This window comes from Neovison vison, chromosome 3 (genome assembly GCF_020171115.1).
Source record: "Neovison vison isolate M4711 chromosome 3, ASM_NN_V1, whole genome shotgun sequence".
Classification (NCBI taxonomy): Eukaryota; Metazoa; Chordata; class Mammalia; order Carnivora; family Mustelidae; genus Neogale; species Neogale vison.
The window spans coordinates 55,977,332-55,996,409 of NC_058093.1; the positions used below are offsets into that span (position 1 = coordinate 55,977,332).

The 19,078-nt window shown below is 38.1% G+C and overlaps 1 protein-coding gene across 1 annotated transcript in view; it reads right to left on the reverse strand.

The window, feature by feature from the left end:
- The window catches only part of CCDC148 (coiled-coil domain containing 148), a 205,252-nt gene extending 186,498 nt beyond the window's left edge, over positions 1–18,754 (reverse strand). The window contains exon 1 of the mRNA XM_044242110.1: positions 18,697–18,754. The gene's annotated coding sequence lies outside the window, so the exon portion shown is untranslated. The remainder of the gene's footprint in view (positions 1–18,696) is intronic.
- Positions 18,755–19,078: the final 324 nt, after the last annotated feature.

Genomic DNA, 19,078 nt, shown 5'->3' on the forward strand with positions numbered 1-19,078 from the left:
TATGGAGCTCAAACTTACAACCTTGAGATCAAGAGTCTCAAGCTCTACTGACTGAACTGGCCAGGTGCCCTGTTACTGTAATTATTTATTTTGATGCTCAAATTACCTTCAGTTTAGCCAGGAGATAGCTCTTCAAGTTGGTTCCTGTGTCTTATGTGTTTTTAAAAAATAATACTCATTTATTAGCTCATAGTTCCATAGGTCAGACATCTGGTATGGTATGGCTGGGTTCTTTGCTCAGGATATGACAAAGTTGAAATCAAAATATCAGCCAGGTTCAGTTTTTATGCAGGTGCTCGGGACAATATCCACTTGCAATCTTATTCTTATTGTTGGCTGAATTCAGTAACGTGCAGTGATAGGACAGAGGGCCCCTTTTCCTTGCTTGCTTTCAGCCAGTGGCCACTCTCTGCAACTAGAGATTGCATTCCTTGCCAAGTGGCTCCCTCCAACTTCAAGACCACCATGGATAATCACTCCCATGTTAAATCTCTCTCATGCTTTGAAACTCTGACTTCCTCTGTCTCTGACCATTAAACCTTGATTTAAAGGATTCAAGTGACAAAGGCAGCCCACTCAATAACCTATCTGTCATCAGGTCAACTGATCTGGGACCTAAATTGCCTATGCAAAATCCTTTTGCCATATAAAATAACGAAATCACAGGAGTAATATCTCTGCATATTCATACTCCTGGGGATTACACAAAGCAGACACACCAGGGAACAGGAGTCTTGGAGGCCATCTTAGTATTCTGTCTCCTATTGCTTACTATGTAAAGCTCTAGAACAGTGCTTGGCACATTGTAAGCACTATACATGCATTAGCTATTATTATTATTCATTATCTCACAGACTCACAGAAATTTTAAAAATAGCAATGATGGGGCACCTGGGTGGCTCAGTGGGTTAAAGCTTCTGCCTTCGGCTCAGATCATGATCCCAGAGTCCTGGGATTGAGCCCCACATCAGGCTCTCTGCTCCGCGGGGAGCCTGCTTCCTCCCATCTCTCTCTCTGCCTGCCTCTCTGCCTACCTGTGATCTCTGTCTGTTAAATAAATAAATAAAATCTTTTAAAAAGATAGCAATGATACAGTAATGACAAAGATGTAGTAAAATGATACTTCAGTGTAACATCAAAGAAATATAAATTGTTAAGACGTTTCTGGAGATCACTTGGCAATGTGTATTGAAACCCTAGTATTTTCACTTCTAGGAATTCATCCTAGAGCAGAGGTACACACAAAGATATAGGAAAGAAGATTTTAATTATAGTATGTTTATAATAATAAATACTTTAAAAGAAATTTAAAAATCTCTTTTTTAGGGGTTTGGTTAAATAATACAGTGTAGTTTTTCAATGGAATACTATGAAGCCTTAAAACAACAACAACAAAACACAAAAATACATGACATGAAAAGTATTGAATAAGGAAGGAACATACTCATGTTAGAAGTGAAGGAATTACAGGTTACAAAATTGCCCTTATTAGTCTTACCCAATTTTAGTCAAACACCAAATGGATTCCTGCTTTTCTCTCTCTCTTGAGCTGTTATAGTTAAAGGCCTATGTTATGGAAAGATAGGTATTAGCCTCGCTCACATTGCTGTAGGTCAAATAAGGTTTCTGGCAACTGCTAAGGGAGCCCTGGCATGTTTCTGGGAGTGGGAAGTGGTCCTTGGGCAACACAAGGTAACAAGAAAAGAGGGAGAACATTCCCTCGCACGACCTCTCTGGTCATGCCCATTTGCCAAAGCAACAGAAGCATCCTGAAGACCAAGGCTCTGCATCTTCTCCCCTGCTCTGCTGCCTTAACCAAGGCCTTAAATTGCAAAAAAAAAAAGTGTGGTCTTGCTTCTCATTTCTAATGTATAATCCACTTTATATTAAATTGGTTAAATTATACTCTCAGCTTAGATTCTAGAGTATAATTTTTGTTTAGGGGCATCTGAGAGTAAGAAATATGTTTGGTTAATTAACTGGGTAAAGGGGGAACAGAAGTTTCCCTTTATTGAGAGAGCACCTATAACCCTTTTAATACTATAAAATAGCTACTATTAGTCCCATTTTATAGGTTAGAAAACTGAGGCTCAGAAAGGTTAAATAACTTGTTCAAGGACATACTTTTAAGAAATGGTAAAAATAGGTTTTGAAGCCACTGGCTTCTTCTCCCTTTTACCACTTCAGTGATTCCTGGTGATTTCTGAAATATATATAGAGAGAGATATAGATATATCTCTCTCTATACACACACACACACACACACACACACACACACACACATACACACTTTATTTATATATGTATATTTTTTATTTATGTATTTTAAAAGCTCCCTACAAAATGTCAACGATTAGCCAAGGTTAAGACCTACTATGTACACATCGCTGCTTCACTAAACCTGAAAGCAAATTAACCATATGCAAAGTGATTAATTTTTTTCTCCTAAGCTTTTTTCAGCTCCAGCCTCTCAGACTTTTACTCTCAAATTAGGAGATACTCTTTTAACTGGGGCATCCAGATATCACCACAAATTCAGATTGAAACAATTTTTCCCTTTGCTCTCTCAGCCCAAAGACAGATACTCTAAACTCCATGTTCAGAACTAGCATTCTTCCATAGACCTAAAAACCGAGGATAATTTCTTCTACCTCTTTCTACGACACAATTCTTTTTTTTTTCTTTTGCTTTGAAATAACTTTTTTTAAATAGGGTTATTTATATACAAATGTTGCTTTTCTGTACTCTCAACTGATGAAAGGTTTTCTCCATTAATAAAAATTACAGTGAATAAGTATTTATAAATACTTTTAAGTTAATAAATACATATAAATCTATTTTTAAATTCAGTTCATTAACATATAGCACATTATTAGTTCCAAGGTAGAAGTCGTTGATTGATCAGTCTTATATGATACCCAGTGCACATTCCGTCACATGCCCTCCTTAATGTATATCACTCAGTTACCCCCACTCCTCTTCCCTCCAGCAACCCTCAGTTTGTTTCCTATGATTAAGAGTTTCTTTTTTTTTTTTAATTTTTATTTATTTATTTATTTATTTATTTGACAGAGAGAGATCACAAGTAGGCAGAGAGGCAAGCAAAGAGAGAGAGGAGGAAGCAGGCTCCCTGCTGAGCAGAGAGCCCGATGCGGGACTCGATCCCAGGACCCTGAGATCATGACCCGAGCCAAAGGCAGCGGCCCAACCCACTGAGCTACCCAGGCGCCCTGATTAAGAGTTTCTTATGGCCTGTCTCCCTCTCTTTTTTCTCTTGTTTTATATTTTCCTCTCTTCCCCTATGATCCTCTATTTTGTTTCTTTTTTTTTTTTTTTTAATATTTTATTTACTTCACACACAGAGAGAGATCACAAGTGGGCTGAGAGGCTGGCAGAGAGGCAGGCGGGGAGGGGAGCAGGCTCCCCGCTGAGCATTGAGCCTGATGTGGGGCTCCATCCCAGAACCCTGGGATCACGACCTGAGCCGAAGGCAGAGGCTTTAACCCACTGAGCCACCCAGGCGCCCCCCTCTGTTTTGTTTCTTAAATTCCATGTATGAGTGAGATCATATGATAATTGTCTTTCTCCGACTGACTTATTTTGCTTAGCATAATACCCTCCAGTTCCATCCACATCACTGTAAATCGCAAGATTTCTTTTTTTTTTTTTGATAGCTGAGTAATATTCCATTGTGTATATGTACCACTTCTTCTTTATCCATTCATCTGTCAATGAACATCTGGGCTCTTTCCATAGTTTGGCTGTGTGGACATTGGTTCTATGAACATTGGGGTGCACGTGCCCCTTCAGATCACTACATTTGTATAATTGGAGTAAATATCTGGTAGTGTGATTGCTGGATCATAGGGTAGCTCTATTTACTTTTTGAGGAACCTCCATACTGTTTTCCAGAGTGGCTGCACCACCTTGTATTCCTATCAATAGTGTAAGAGGGTTCCCCTTTTTCCACATCCTCGCCAACATCTGTCATTTACTAAGTGGTTAATTTTAGTCATTCTGACAAGTGTGAGGTGGCTTCTCATCATGGTTTTGATTTGTATTTGCCTGATGCCAAATTATGTTGACCATTTTTTAATGAGTATATTGGCCATTTGAATGTCTTCCTTGGAGAAGTGCCTGTTCATGTCTTCTGCCCACTTCTTGATTAAATTATTTGTTCTTTTGGTGTTGAGTTTGATAAGTTCTTTATAGATTTTGGATATTAGCCTTTATCTGATATGTCATTTACAAATATCTTCTCCCATTCTGCCAGTTATCTTTTGGTTCCGTCAAATGTTTCCTTTGCTTTGCAAAAAAATTTTTTTTATCTTGTTGATGTCCTAATAGTTCATTTTTGCCTCTGTTTCCCTTGTCCTTGGCAATGCATCTAGCAAGAAGCTGCTGCAGCTGAGGACACAGAGGTTGTTGCCTCTATTCTCTCCCAGGATTTTAATGGATGTCTGTTTCCCATTTACATCATTCATCCATTTTGAGTCTATTTTTGTGTATGGTATAAGGAAATCGTCCACTTTCATTCTTCTTCATGTGGCTGTCCAATTTTCCCAGCACCATTTGTTGAAGAGACTGACTTTTTTCCATTGGATATTCTTTACAACTTTGTCGAAGATTAGTTGACCATACAGTTGAGAGACTATTTCTAGGTTCTCTATTCTATTCCACTGATCTATATAACTGTTTTTGTGCCAGTACCATGGTACCTTCAAGTTTACAGCTACGTAATAGAGTCTGGAATTGTGATACCCCCAACTTTGGTTTTCTTTTTGAACATTCCTTTAGCTATTTGGGGTCTTTTCCAGTTCCATACAAATTTTAGGATTATTTGTTACAGCTCTGTGAAAAAAAAGTTTATGATATTTTGATAGGGATTGTAATGAATGTAAAGATTGCTCTAGATTGCTATAGACATTTTAACAGTATTTGTTCTTTCGATCCATGAGCAGGGAATGTTTTCCATTTCTTTGTATCTGCCTCCACTTCTTTCATGAGTGTTCTAAAGTTTTCTGAGTACAGATCCTATGCCTCCTTGGTTATGTTTATTTCTAGGTATCTAGGCAATTGTAAATGGGATTAACTCCTTAATTTCTCTTTCTTCAATCTCACTAATGTGCATTGATTTTATATCCCGCCACTTTGCTGAATTGCTATATGAGTTCTAGCAATTTGAGGGGGGTCTTTTGGGTTTTCCACATAGAGTATCATGTCTTCTGCAAAGAATGAGAATTTGACTTCTTCTTTGCCGATTCAGATGAACTTTATTTCATTTTTTGTCTGATTACTGAGGCTAAGACTTCTGGTACTTTGTTGAACATTGGGTTTAGGCTTTATTTGCTGTTCTTTCTCCAGCTCCTTTAGGTGTAAGGTTAGGTTGTGTATTTGAGACCTTTCTTATTCCTTGAGAAAGTTTTGTAGTGCTATATAGTCCTCTCTTAGGACTGCTTTTGCTGCATCCCAAAGGTTTTGAACAGTTAATGTTTGCATTTTCATTTGTTTCCATGATTTTTAAAAAATTCTTCTTTGATTTCCTGGTTGACCCATTCTTTCTTTAGTAGGATGCTCTTTAATCTCCATGTTTGAGTTCTTTCCAACTTTCTTCTTGTGACTGAGTTCCATTTTCAAAACATTGTGGTCTGAAAATATGCAGGGAATGATCCCAGTCTTTTGGTACCAGTTGAGACCTGATTGTGACCCAGGATATGATCTATTCTGAAAAATGTTCCATGTGTGCTAGAAAAGAATGTGTATTCTGTTGCTTTGGAATGGAATGTTCTGAATACATTTTAAGTCCATTTGGTCCAGTGTGTCATTCAAAGCCCTTATTTCCTTCTTGATCATCTGCTTAGGTGAACTGTCCATTGCAGTGAGGGGGTTGTTAAAGTCCCCTAGTATTACTGTATTATTTTTTATATGATGATGATAGAGAGAGAGAGAGAGAGAGACTACACCATGTACAGTAATATGTCCAACTGCAATACAACAATATGGAGTTCATTCTCATTCTTTCCTTTCCTACTTTTGTAACTTATTCTAATAGTGAGATACCTGGCACCCCATTACCCTTTATATATTTTTATTTCATCAACACTCTATATATAACCAATCTCTCATCTCTGATTCCATTCCTTCTCTACACCAACTCCCTCTTCAACCCACTTGGGTTCCAACAATCCAGAGCAGGTACCCCACTACTACCATATAAGCACCAATATTCCATGGCAGACTAGAATCTTCTAAATAGACATCTTTCTCACTTTGACTCCCCATCTGTCTTCGCAGCCCACTGCATGGACATGGTTGCCCATATGGTAGAGTTTCAAAACCTCAAGTCAGACTGCCCTCCATTTATATATTCACACTCTACTCACCCTACTTGAGCTCTAACACACTACACTAGATCACCCCCATTCATAGGTCCCCCCCCCCGCAGCTACTCTTGAGTTCTGGCACCTATATGAGGCTGCCCCTCCACATGGTAGTAGTCCTTATCTTGGTTGGTCAGCCCTCCCAAATGAATCCCCTCCTTTCCTGTTTTGGGCTCCAGTGCCATGCCCTGAGCCACTGCAGTTCCCTCCTCCTTTAGTGCAGAGACCAGTCTTGTTTTGCCCCTTCAAATGGCTTCAGGACTGATTGTTCAGGAAGGGAAGAGAGAGAAGAGGAACTTGTGTAGAGAAAACACTGTTGCCTTCCTAAATAGGTAATATACCTCAACAGAAATCTCTACTTTATTCCTACTATAGTTTAACAGTTTGCTATTGCTAACTCTAAAAATATTTTCTATATAAATTAATTTATCCAATAAGCTGTCATACTCTTAAAATAAGGATCAGTGAGTGCCACATCTGGGTCCTTTAGTTGATTAAGCATCTGACTCTTGATTTTGGATCAGGTCGTGATCTCAATGTTGTGAGACTAAGCCCTGCTTTGGTTTCCAACTCAGCACTCAGCATGGAGTCTACTTGTCCCCCTCTTTCTGCTCCTCCCCCAACTTGCTCTCTCTCTCTCTCAAATAAATAAATGAATAAACTCTTCTAAAAAAATAGTGACCAGTCAACATTTTCTGAAGTCCTTTTATTCTAAGAAATTAAAATTTATTATCATTAAATTAACAAAAGTAATTACTTTTTAGTGATCATAATTATAGGTGACCAATGACAAAGAAAGGGAATAGTACCTATTTTTCCATTTAGGGAGGGAAAATATCATACTATTCAAGAGTGTGAGCTCTGGAGCTAGAATATTAGATTCAAAACTCAACTCTGAGGTCTTTGGCAAGTTCCTTAACTTTTTTGTGCCTCCATTTTCCCATCTGTAAAAAGAAGATAACAGTGGTACTTCTTAGAGTCATGAGGATTATGGCAGATAATATATGAAAAATTCTTAGAAGAGCATCTGGCATAAAAAATATTATAAAATATTATTTATTGATATTATAAGAATACTCCCAAATACCAGAAAATGTGTCCATTGACTCTGTGATTCTTAGATCCTGATATGAACAATATATTAAAATGTAGACTCTGGCACTTAGGTGATCACTTGGCACTTACATATCATAAATCCATTAGCACAAAAATAGGCACCAAAAAGACTACATATTTATCTTCTTCCCTTAAAAATTGTGTTTGAAATAAAAACATGAAATAGTTAAATTCTCATAGGAAACTTCTAAATCTCCTAGCATATATTGGTGATCTCTAGTGTGACAATAACTCCTTAGAGCAGAATAATACATTTTCATTTTCTCTATAACTTAAAGTAATATAAACAAAGATTAAATAGCCTTTTAATGAATTTTATTTTAGTTTAAATTGTCAGGGCTTCTTTCAATTATTCTAAATAAGAATCACCTGAAACAAACAAAAAGAGAGAGAGAGAAAGTTTATGTATGATGGAATTCATGCTAATCAACTGCAGAACATGAGAAGATTATGATAAATTTAATTGAGCTGATCCTAGATCAACTCCAATTTTCAACCTACATTCTCTTATGGGCAAGATCATTACTGTTTCAAAAGCACTTATCCATATCCTCATAAACTTATTAATGTACAACTTCATTTTTTTTCATTTAAAAACAATTTCACCAGAGAGATCAGTGTAGAATACTCCGTAGGATTACTCCCTTACTCACTTAGATTCATTCTGCTCTGTGACTCTATTAGTAATATTTTCTCAAGATTTAAAATGTTTTTCCAGGACAAGTCTCTCACATTTTCTGAATTCAGTTCAGAAGTTTAAGTGGAATAGTCCAAGTGAAATATCCTACCCTAAAAACTGGCTGGCAACTCCTTGGTCATAGCCAAATAATGTCACTGGCAAACATTGACTGAGGTTAGGCTCTGCTATGGCTTACAAAAAAGGAACCTTAATTGTCCAGGAACAGAAAGGAAAGACTGTATTGCTCATTCTTATGCTTCAATATGCATGTACCTCTTTACCAATCAAGGTCATTTCTGAGTACTTGTTTCAGAGAAAATTCTAGTTGTCTGAGGATTGAAGGTGTCCCACTTTACAAAAGAAGTTATTTTAAGAACTTCTACCCTATTTACATGCTGCTTGGGAGTACAGTGGATATAAAATAACTGCCTTTGTCCTTAAATGAAAACCTTTTAAAAGCAGCAGGAAGATTTAATACAGTTATGGTATGTGTACTCTTGAAACTTGCACATTATATGCTCAGTTCCTCCCAGACAGAAAGCTGGAAGGGGATTCCCTGGGCAGGGAGTCGTCACTCAAGATAAGAGGATAGAAGAACTCAAAGGCATATCAAGCCTGAGGAAGAGGAAATCTCAAAACCAAACATGCCAGGGGGTAGAGTTAAGAAAGGGGAGGGCGCCTGGGTGGCTCAGTGGGTTAAGCCGCTGCCTTCGGCTCAGGTCATGATCTCAGGGTCCTGGGATCGAGTCCCGCATCGGGCTCTCTGCTCGGCAGGGAGCCTGCTTCCTCCTCTCTCTCTGCCTGCCTCTCTGCCTACTTGTGATCTCTCTCTGTCAAATAAATAAATAAAATCTTTTAAAAAAAAAAAAGAAAGGGGAAAGACAAGGCAGGGACATCCAAGTTCACAAAGAGGAAAATGATGCTGAGGGAAAGCAGATGGGGATAAAATCAGGAGAATAAGAGGAGTGGGATTGCAAATTAATTGCTTAGAGCGAAAATTTTTCAGACCGTTTTCAATACCAAACTCTTTGGTAAACAAAATTCCTTTTACAAGATTTTAAACTTAAGGCCAAAGAAAGCCTGAAAAGTCAGTCTTTATCCATGACTAAACTTCTAAAACATAAAGCTTAACAGCCGTCACAAGCTATGTTTCCTACTAATAGAAACCAGTCTGCAGTGAGCATATATGAAGCCAACATCTTGAGAGATGGAGGTGGTGAGTTTTTCTGAGGCAAACACTGAATCTTGCCCTTTCGTTGGCTTCATTTGTTCTATCTTTGTTGTATTCCTGAGCAAATGTTTTTGGTTTTGTTTTGCTTAAGCTATATTCCATTGTAATTAAGAATCCTGACAAATATTCTCAGGCCATTTAAAGTTTGGCAGAAAGTAATTTACTGATTGCAGAACCCCTCAGCATCTCCACAGAACATCAATGTTCTGCAGATCCAAAACTGAAACTCCCTGCCCTAGAAGCTATTATTTGAGACTTGTTTTTCTAGACAGAAATGGGTATAATGTGTGGTTGGTGTCAGGGATGAACCTACGCATATTGCATTATTCATTCAACATATATCTATTGGATTTCTGTTAAGTGCTAGCCATTGTACTACACATATGGTCCACTACAGTAGACAAAAGAGACATATTGCTCCCTGCTTTCATGGTACTTACTAATGGCCTGGTGTGATCATGGGCAATGAATTACAGAAAGCAAGCTTTCCTCACTATTGATGGTTGCTACTCTTGCATAATAATGCAATGAAAAATATTAGTGCTCAAATGAATATTCTATATTTATCATGAACACTTAATTAAAAGATCAATATTATTTGTGAAATGCCTATATTACCAGTCTTAAGACATACTAGCTCAGTTTATAACTACCTTAAAATCTCATAGAACATTTAATCAAGGTGACAGAGACGAATTAAACATTTGCCACAAAGTAATGAGGCTTTATTTTATACTAGTTATTGAAACCATTTTGTTCTTTTAAAATATTGAGAAAATATCTTTCTTTACTTCTGAAAACATGTTAATTGCTAGCCCACATTACTTTCCTTAGCACTTAAAATGATTACTTATGCATAGAAATGATTAAAGAATTCCTTTATTACAAACCAAGATCTTCTAAGGATAACTAATCCTTAAATAGTAAAACAATTAAGTCCTAAGGTGAGATTTTTGGTGTAATACCACGAAATGAATTTGAAGGATTTTTGCCACTATACTGAAGGACAAGCCTGGGCTTGCAGGGTTATATAAGTATAGTTGCAATCATTTATCAGAAAATACTTTGGGGACTGTTACCATAGTAGAGACAAATAAAATCATTCAGGAATGCAGGTGAGTATTTCAAAGTTCCATAAGTCTTTACAGTAACAAGGCACAAGAAGAAGGTGGGAGAGGGCAAGACCTGGATTTGAATCTGAGCAATGAGGTTCAGTTTTAAGATAAAATCACAGGAGAATGATCCCAAATTCCTTCCTTTGACTGGCAGTCTCTCTTTCCCCATGAGACAGGAAGTGCTGCCCTCACCAGACATATTCACATTACAGGGTCATCATTTCACTGCATGTACTCAGACATAAATCTACTTCCTTCATCTGACTCATCTGATTTTTTCATCTTGGTTTCTCACCTCTAGATTGAGGTTGTACCAGTACCAGCTTAAAATAGAAGAAAAGATTTGGGTTTCTCTGCAAAGCATTCACCTTTCTGCATTGATTCTACCATTGATTTATTCCTCACTTATTTTCTGAGCATATACTATGCTCCAGTCACTGTGCCAGGTGCTGGAGCTACAAAGATGAGGAAGACACAGTCTTTATCCTCTAATAGCTTTGAGCATTTGGTCTCTAAGCTCATGATAGTGTTCTCTCAACTTTTCTAATCCATACTCTTAATAAAATTTTTATTATATCCTGTCAATAATGGATATTTACTATTTGTAAATTATCACAACTATAATAGGTTATTACTGTTATTGTATTCCTTTCATCTAATATTGCAGGGCAAAATAAACCCTTAGGATAATGTTCCTACATAGCAATAGTTGATGTAAATCTATGGATTCTTTTAATTTAAATTTTTTTTCTTTTTAAAGATTTTATTTATTTATTTATTTATTCATGAGAGAGAGTGAGAGACTGTGCCAGAAAGAGAGTAGGAGTAGTGGGGGAGGGCAGAGGGAGAAAAAGAAGCAGACTCCCCACCAAGCAGGGAGTCTGACACAGGACTCAATCCCAGGACCCTGGCATCATGACCTGAGCCCAAGGCAGATGCTTAACCAACTAAGCCACCCAGGCACCCCCCTATTTATTTTTTTCTTAGATTTAATTATTTGAGAGAGAGAGAGAACAGAAGTGGAGGGAGGGGCAGAGGCAGAGGGAAAGAGAATCCTCAAGTGCAGATCTTGAGTGCAGAGCCAGGATACTGGGCTCAACCCCAGGACCCTGAGTTCACAACCTGAGCTGAAATCAAAAGCTGGCCACTTAGCTAACCAAGGCACCCAGGCACCCCAAAGTAAATCTGTATTATAAATGATCTTCATAATTTAAGTCTTCTTCAAAATACAATCAGGCTGCTACTGTTACTGTTTTTACTTCTAATAGGTCTGACAGCCGGGCCCCTGCATATTATTGTATACAGCCACATGCCATACTGCTGCCTAGGAAGTCCTCATAGACATACAGAAGAGTCCACTCTGATAGCTTCTTGTTACTTGTTGTACCTACATTACAAATATCATTAAGAATCCAGGGGTTTTGAAGGAATATACTTAAGGCATTTGCCCATTTTATAAAGGTTAGTTTTGTTTTAAAAAATAAAACAAGTTAACATCGATAAGTTCACTTAAAACCACATGAAAGTAATTTATAGCATTTCAAAATATGCTGAATATGAGGAAATGAGTTAGAGTAAACTTGGTATAATGGGGGAACTGAGTGAAAGTACCAGGATGTATCCATGCATTAAAGATAAGAAAAGTTAACTTTATTTCCTTAGACTTAAAATAAATATAAAAAGATTAATGTTGCCTTCCTATACTTTCCAGCATGGGGTCAATTTGTCCTCCATCTGGAAGAACACTGGCCTGCAGAGTGAGACAAAGATCCTGACATCCAAGACACTGGAGCATAAAGGGCAGACAGCTTCATTTCGCTTGAGGTGGAAGGCCAAGGCGGACAGAGGTAGGGCTGGAGACAAGTAAGGTGACTGCTAAAAAGCAGTAAGGTGGTTTCATCACGTATATGAAGAGAGAAGGCCTCAGAAGACACAGCTTTTGAAATCAGGGAGCAAAAGAGCAGGACATGTTTGGAGGAGTACCAGCAAGCAATTCTGCATGCCTACAGGTAAGGGGGCCAAGTGGGCAGCCTTAGATATAGACAGAAATAATGGATGAGAAGAGGGCTGACAGAAATCTGCTGGTGCCAAGAACACTGATGGCTTCAATTTAGAAAAGGGCAGCCAAAATTAAATAGATGAGCTGATGAGAGAGCAGATCACAGAGGTGGATAGATTTTTAAAGAGAAATCACTGAGGAACATGTCATATTAAAAGACACAGCTGTAGAGTTGCTTTCTTGGTAACCAAATAAATCAGTCCTATCTCCTGGAATATCACAGAGTAGAACAGTTATCCATAAAAGCCTTTCCTCTACCAGTTATTTGTGGGTTAGACAAATGGAATAATTACATAATAAATTTGATTTTAAAGGATATAATGATCACTTTGCCATTAATGGCTAAAGAGCTTTCTGAATTCAAGCCCCAGGTACTCCTCTTTGTAGCCTTGTTACTCTTCAAAACCTCTAAGAGACTCTGGGGATTGACCAATGAGAGATGTCTAGGTCCAAATAGCTGAACAAGTCCTTATCATTGAACTGTATCCTATCACTGTCTACCAGCTTTGAATTTATTTACAAAAAGTAAAACTTAGCTATTCATTAATCTATGTATACATTTAAACACCACTCTTTTTATTTTTTTTAAAGATTTTATTTATTTATTTGTCAGAGAGAGGGCGAGCGAGAGCGAGCACAGGCAGACAGAGTGGCAGGCAGAGTCAGAGGGAGAAGCAGGCTCCCTGCGAGGAGCCCGATGTGGGACTCGATCCCAGGACGCTGGGATGATGACCTGAGCTGAAGGCAGCTGCTCAACCAGCTGAGTCACCTAGGTGTCCCTAAACACCACTCTTATTATGTGAAATTATCACATCATACCTTAAATGTCTTATAATTTTGTCAATTATGTCTCAGTAAAGCTGGAAAAAATATTACTATTCTATGTTTGGAAAATGCAAACTTACGAAGAAAGACAATATACTATAGTTAAACCAAAGCAAAAAATGCCACTAACAAATAACTCGGAAATTCAGTAGAGGATCCCAGGTTGCATTTGAACCACAATAAAAGAATTATATTTTATAACTGGTTTCTCAAAGGAAAGAAAATAGAAATATTCTGGGATAGCCATAAAGAAGAAAAGAGATTTGTGTTGCAAGGAAGCATGAGAAAATTCTACATTAAGGGGATGTTTTGGGCAAAGCTGTCTAATAAATAGCAGTCCTAAGGCTTAGCAGATGTCAGGGAGCTCTTAGCATCGAATCACCCTGAATTCTTCCAATTCTTCTCACTTTTGCTTGCAGAAGGAAAAAAGATCTGGGAAAACCCACACTCCATAAGGCTCTAGGAGTGGGGAGAAAGAGAGAGAAAAACTTTGAAAGTCAGCTTTTCTGCTGCTCCCTTTCATGTGTCCTACACCCTTACCAGGGCCCCTCTCGTTTAAGATAATTCCAGATTTAGCTCATAAGCAGTAAAACTTGACCACCTTATTCTTACCACACCTTGACAACTAAGAATTTTTTCACTATGCTTCAATAATGTAATTCTGTTGTTTGTTCTTCTTCTAAAATGAGTTACCTTATTATAAAAAATTCAAATAATACATAAAACATCCATCATAATCTTCTCCCTTAGAAACAGCCATTTCGTGATTATTTCTTCAGCTTTGATTTCTCTTTCATTATTCACTGGGTTCCTTAATCTGAACAATAACAACAACAACAAAAAAACCAAAACCCCAATTTTTTAAAGATTATATTTTTTATTTTAGAAGTATAAAAGATGTTTAAAATCTATCAAAGCAAAAATGGTGCATTCTCTCTCTCTCTCTCTCTCTCTCTCTCTCTTTTTAAATTTTAGTTGAGTATAGTTGTCACAGAATATTACATTAGTTTCAGGTATACAACAGAGTGATTCAACTTCTCTATACATTATGCTATGCTCACCAAGAGTATAAAAGTGCTGCATTCTTGTAGCATAAATGTAATGGAATAAAAACCACCAAGCAATAATATGGTCTCATCTATTTGAAGGGATAGCTCTAGGCAAAAAGTGAAGTAGCTAACAAACTTGCATTTCTGCTTTCCTGCTTCTTGGGCAGCCAGAAGCCTAACCCTGAGACTAGGAGCCTATCCCAAGTTACTCCAAGCAGTTCCTCCACCTGAACAGTGACCCATACCTGAGAACAGCCCCTTTTTCTCCCCTGTTGTCCTAGGAAAATCCCAAGATCTCAGCTAGTTGTTTGAAGAATATTTTCTAATTAATTTCACATTAACACATGATTGAAACAATGGTTACTTTAGCAGAGACCTTCTAAGGAACATGCTTGTTAACACAAAAGTATCTCTAAAGGCTAGAATTTCAAGGTGCATGATAAAGTGAAATGGAAGAACTTCAGTAGTGTGCAAAGATAATTTTGATTTGAGGAACTACCCCCAGTGAAACTGAAAATCACATGGAAACACTGTTGCGCATGCTTGAGTTCCAGCATAATGCTCATCTGTTTGGGATATAACACTAGAAAAGCAGGTAAGAGCTGAGCAGCAAGATGAAGGGCTTTGGACAAAGGTATAAATGGATTCAAACCCACACTGTACCCAGCTGGAGGAATGCCTTGGGCACAACGCTGTTGCTATTACTGTTGAGATTTCCAGACCTCTTTCATCACCTGTGATGCAGGATTACTTTGGGGAGTAAAAGGAATAAAAGAGCATATATAAAGTGTTTGTTGGAACACAGTAGGTACACAAAAACAGGATCTACTGTTCTTTGTGCTATTCTTTTGGTGTCTATACAAAATGTGATAAACTGGGGGGTTGCCAGTCTTTTGTTAAGCAATAGTTGATGGAGTGGCCAAGGAAAGTCTAACTACTACCCAAGGGGGAACAAAACATCTCTTATTGTACCATGTCATAGCTCTTTGAAATGGTTAGAATGTTGCAAAATTCTTCTCCTAAGAGAGGTTACAAACCAGGCCAAATTTGATCCCCAGTCATAATTACTTTAACCTTCACAGAGTTGTGTTTAGGTTTTTTATCTGAGTTAGTTAGTTGCCAGCATTTAACAGTCAGGAAATATGTCATAAAATCTATATTTCCATCATTTTTAAAAAAAATTCATATTTCCAGGAGGCCTGGGTGGCTCAGTCGGTTGAGCATCTGAGTTCTGGTTTTGGATCAGGTCCTGATCTCAGTCAGGTTCATGGGATCGAGCCCTGTATTGGGCTCCCTACTCAGTGGGGAGTCTGCTTGAGATTCTCTCCCTCTGCCCCTCCCTCCACTGGTGTGTTTTTTTTCTCTCTCTCTCTCTCTCTCAAAAACATAAATAAATCTTCTAAAAAATTCATGTTTCAAGGCTTATTCCCTAATGAAAACAACTGCTGGAGTAAGCAGCAGTTAGCTTTTTTAGTTAGAACATATGTTCTCCAGTTAGCCACGGTCCTTGTCATGCTTTGTAGCACCCCAACATGGGGGAAGAATGTCAGTTGCCATTAGTCATCTAACTTGCACTGTTTCCTTGCTAACTTTACGCTTTCCCCACTAATTTTCAATTCTGGCCTAGTTCCTATGGACATTTGAGTTAGTGACCTCTGCCACAAGAGCTAATGAGCATAGTCCATGGTACGCAGTAGGGTATTCAGGTTCTGAAACCTGATAATCTGGGTTGAATACTGATTCTCCAGATTACTAGTTTTGTGACCTTGGGCCAGTTTCTTTACCTCTCAGAGCCTCAGTTTCTTCAAGTGTGCAAGAGAACGAGTAACTGGCTCATCTCACAGAACCATTGTGATGTTTTTTTTTGTTGTTGTTTTTTAATATTTTATTTATTTACTTGACAGACAGAGATCACAAGTAGGCAGAGAGGCAGGCAGAGAGAGAGGGGAAGCAGGCGCCTCACCGAGCAGAGAGCCCGACGCAGGGCTCGATCCCAAGACCCTGGGACCATGACCCAAGCTGAAGGCAGAGGCCTTAACCCACTGAGCCACCCAGGCGCCCCACTATTGTGATGTTTAAGTAATATAATGCATAAGAAGAGCTTTTCCTCACACCTGGCTGTAAAAAGGGGCAAAATGTTAACTACCACAGTGACAACAATGCTGAGGACAATGCTGAGGACAGCTGCTATTGTGACTCTCACCATTACTGCTAGTAGCAGTACCATGACAATTACTATACTAGTGTTTGTCAAGAAGGATAAACACACTTCTGGGCTTACTTCATTCACACTTCTGTTTTCACAGGCTAAAAACTGAAATTGTTTGGAAAGCCCTAGGGAACATGGAGGCTTTCAAAAGTGGGAAAGAGCAGTTTCTGTCTAATGCTATGCAAGAGCACAATGAAATGGGCCATGGGATGAAGTAAGAGAGCTTCTAATCTCAAAGGCAGTGAGACCACCAGCAAGCCAGACTCATGATCAAGCCCAGGTGAGCAAAGGCAAGAATGTGTCACAAAATCCCCATCCCTGTAAGAAACGTTTTAGATAAAATAATCCAGCAGACAGAACCAGAATGGGGAAAAGGACCTCTAAAGACATGGTGCTAGAAAGCTCCAGAGGGGTGAGGGAGGTACCCACAAGTTGGTACTGACCCAGGGAAGACAAGCCTTTCTCTCTGGGGAGGAGGTACTGAGGCAGAACAATGGAGGAGTGGGAGAGTACAGCTAGAAAACCAAAGACAAGACTATAAGAGAAGGGAGATCATGTAGATGGTGCGAATTTCACCATGTGTGATGGCACACAGTCAGAAATTACTTCTCCTTAGGGCTTCCACAAAGTGGAGAAAAACAACTAGGCTGTGTACCTAATGTACCTAACAGCCCCAAGGCAGGACTTTCATCACCAACACAACAACTAACATCCATCTTGTACAAAGTACTTTCATGTTTATCATTTGATTCCAGACTAGCTATAGGATATAGTATCCTCTTATTCTACAGATGAATAGCGAAGAAGAGATTAAATCAATTGCTTAAAGGCACAAAATCAGTAAATGGTGAAGACTGCTAGAGCTTAATTCTTCTGAAACCAATTACTTTGCACTGCTTGCTGCACCGTCTTCAGAAATTTTATTTTGATCACCAAGTGGTTTCCAGGTTTGTTTTTTCCTTTATAGTTTTCTTAATTTGCCTAAGGAAGTTTGTGTTATTGTTTATTTATTTGTTTGTTTGTCTGAATGCAGATAGATATGCCTTGGTTGAATATGGAAGAGAAAGGCCAAGAAAAAGACCTGTCAAAGACTGGGCCAGCATAGCTAAGAAGATCAATTTCTCTAGGGTGTCACCAACAGTTCCAAGTACAAATCAAAGTAACCCGATTTCCCTACCACCACCCATCCCAGACCAATGGAATTGGAGATTACAATGTAATAACATTTCCATACAGGATTTATAGTAACTTCATCCAAAATATCTTTATCCTCCCAATGGATAGGTTAATCTTGTATTATTCTTGTCGGAATGAAGGATTACAGTCAAGAAGAGACTTTAAAAAGTTGTAGGAAAATGTAACTCAAAGGAATATTCTCTGCCAGGATTTGGATCTTGCCTGTTTAGATAGTGTAAGTTTGCCAAGGACTTTCCAGTTAATACTATGCTTTCAACAATGATTAGAAAGTAAAATGTATTATCTCAAACTGGAGTAATTTTTTTTTTGCAGGTCATGTGATTTTGCTTTAAAAGATTTTTCCAGAGCTGAGAATAGATCATGTCTCTAAGGCACCCAGTCCAGTGAACTAAACAATGTGGTTTTTTCACTCTTAAATGGTCTGTTTTGAAATGATCAAATCTTAACACTTCATCAAGCTAAGAAAAGAAACAAAAGGAAAGAAATGGTCTCTTAGGCCAGGAAAAGCTGAGCTCAGTTTGAAGATGCAGAAGCTGAAGTTACCTGTAAGGCTGCCAAATGAAACTGAATCAATTGATACAATTTTTTTTTAATCAAACAAAACTCAACACAAACCTATTTTTCATTTTTTCTGACCCAAAGTCTGCCTTTCAAAATTAGATGAAATGCCTATGAAATCCAATGATACACAATAGATTGGCAGACGTTGATATTTCATAAGATAGGGATTTAAGAATCCAGCATGTAGGTTTGTAAGATGGGAAGATGGGGCTTGCAAACAAGGTGTGCATGTGCACATAGACATACAGACACACATATTTACATGCCACACATACATGGATCTTCTCTCCAGAAGGCCCAAAGGTACTCATTTCAACCACTGAGGGAAAGCACCTGCAACACATATAAAATATCTATTACATCACCCATTAAAGTGTATATTTTTAGAGCTACTGACCTTTATGTGAACTAAACAATAAGCTGTTCACAAACCTGACAGAGCAGCTTTTCTAAGGTAGAAGAGTGAACCATTGTCCCTAATGCACCCATCAAATTGAACAATTAAATGACATCTAGCACAAAATTTAAAAATCCATTGTAACAAAACACTGCCAAGATTATTGGTCCTGTGTCCAAAAAAAAAAATAAAATAAAAAAATTATTGTTTTTCTCTGGCAATTATTTAAAAAAGAAAAAGAAAAAGAACTAATTTATTTA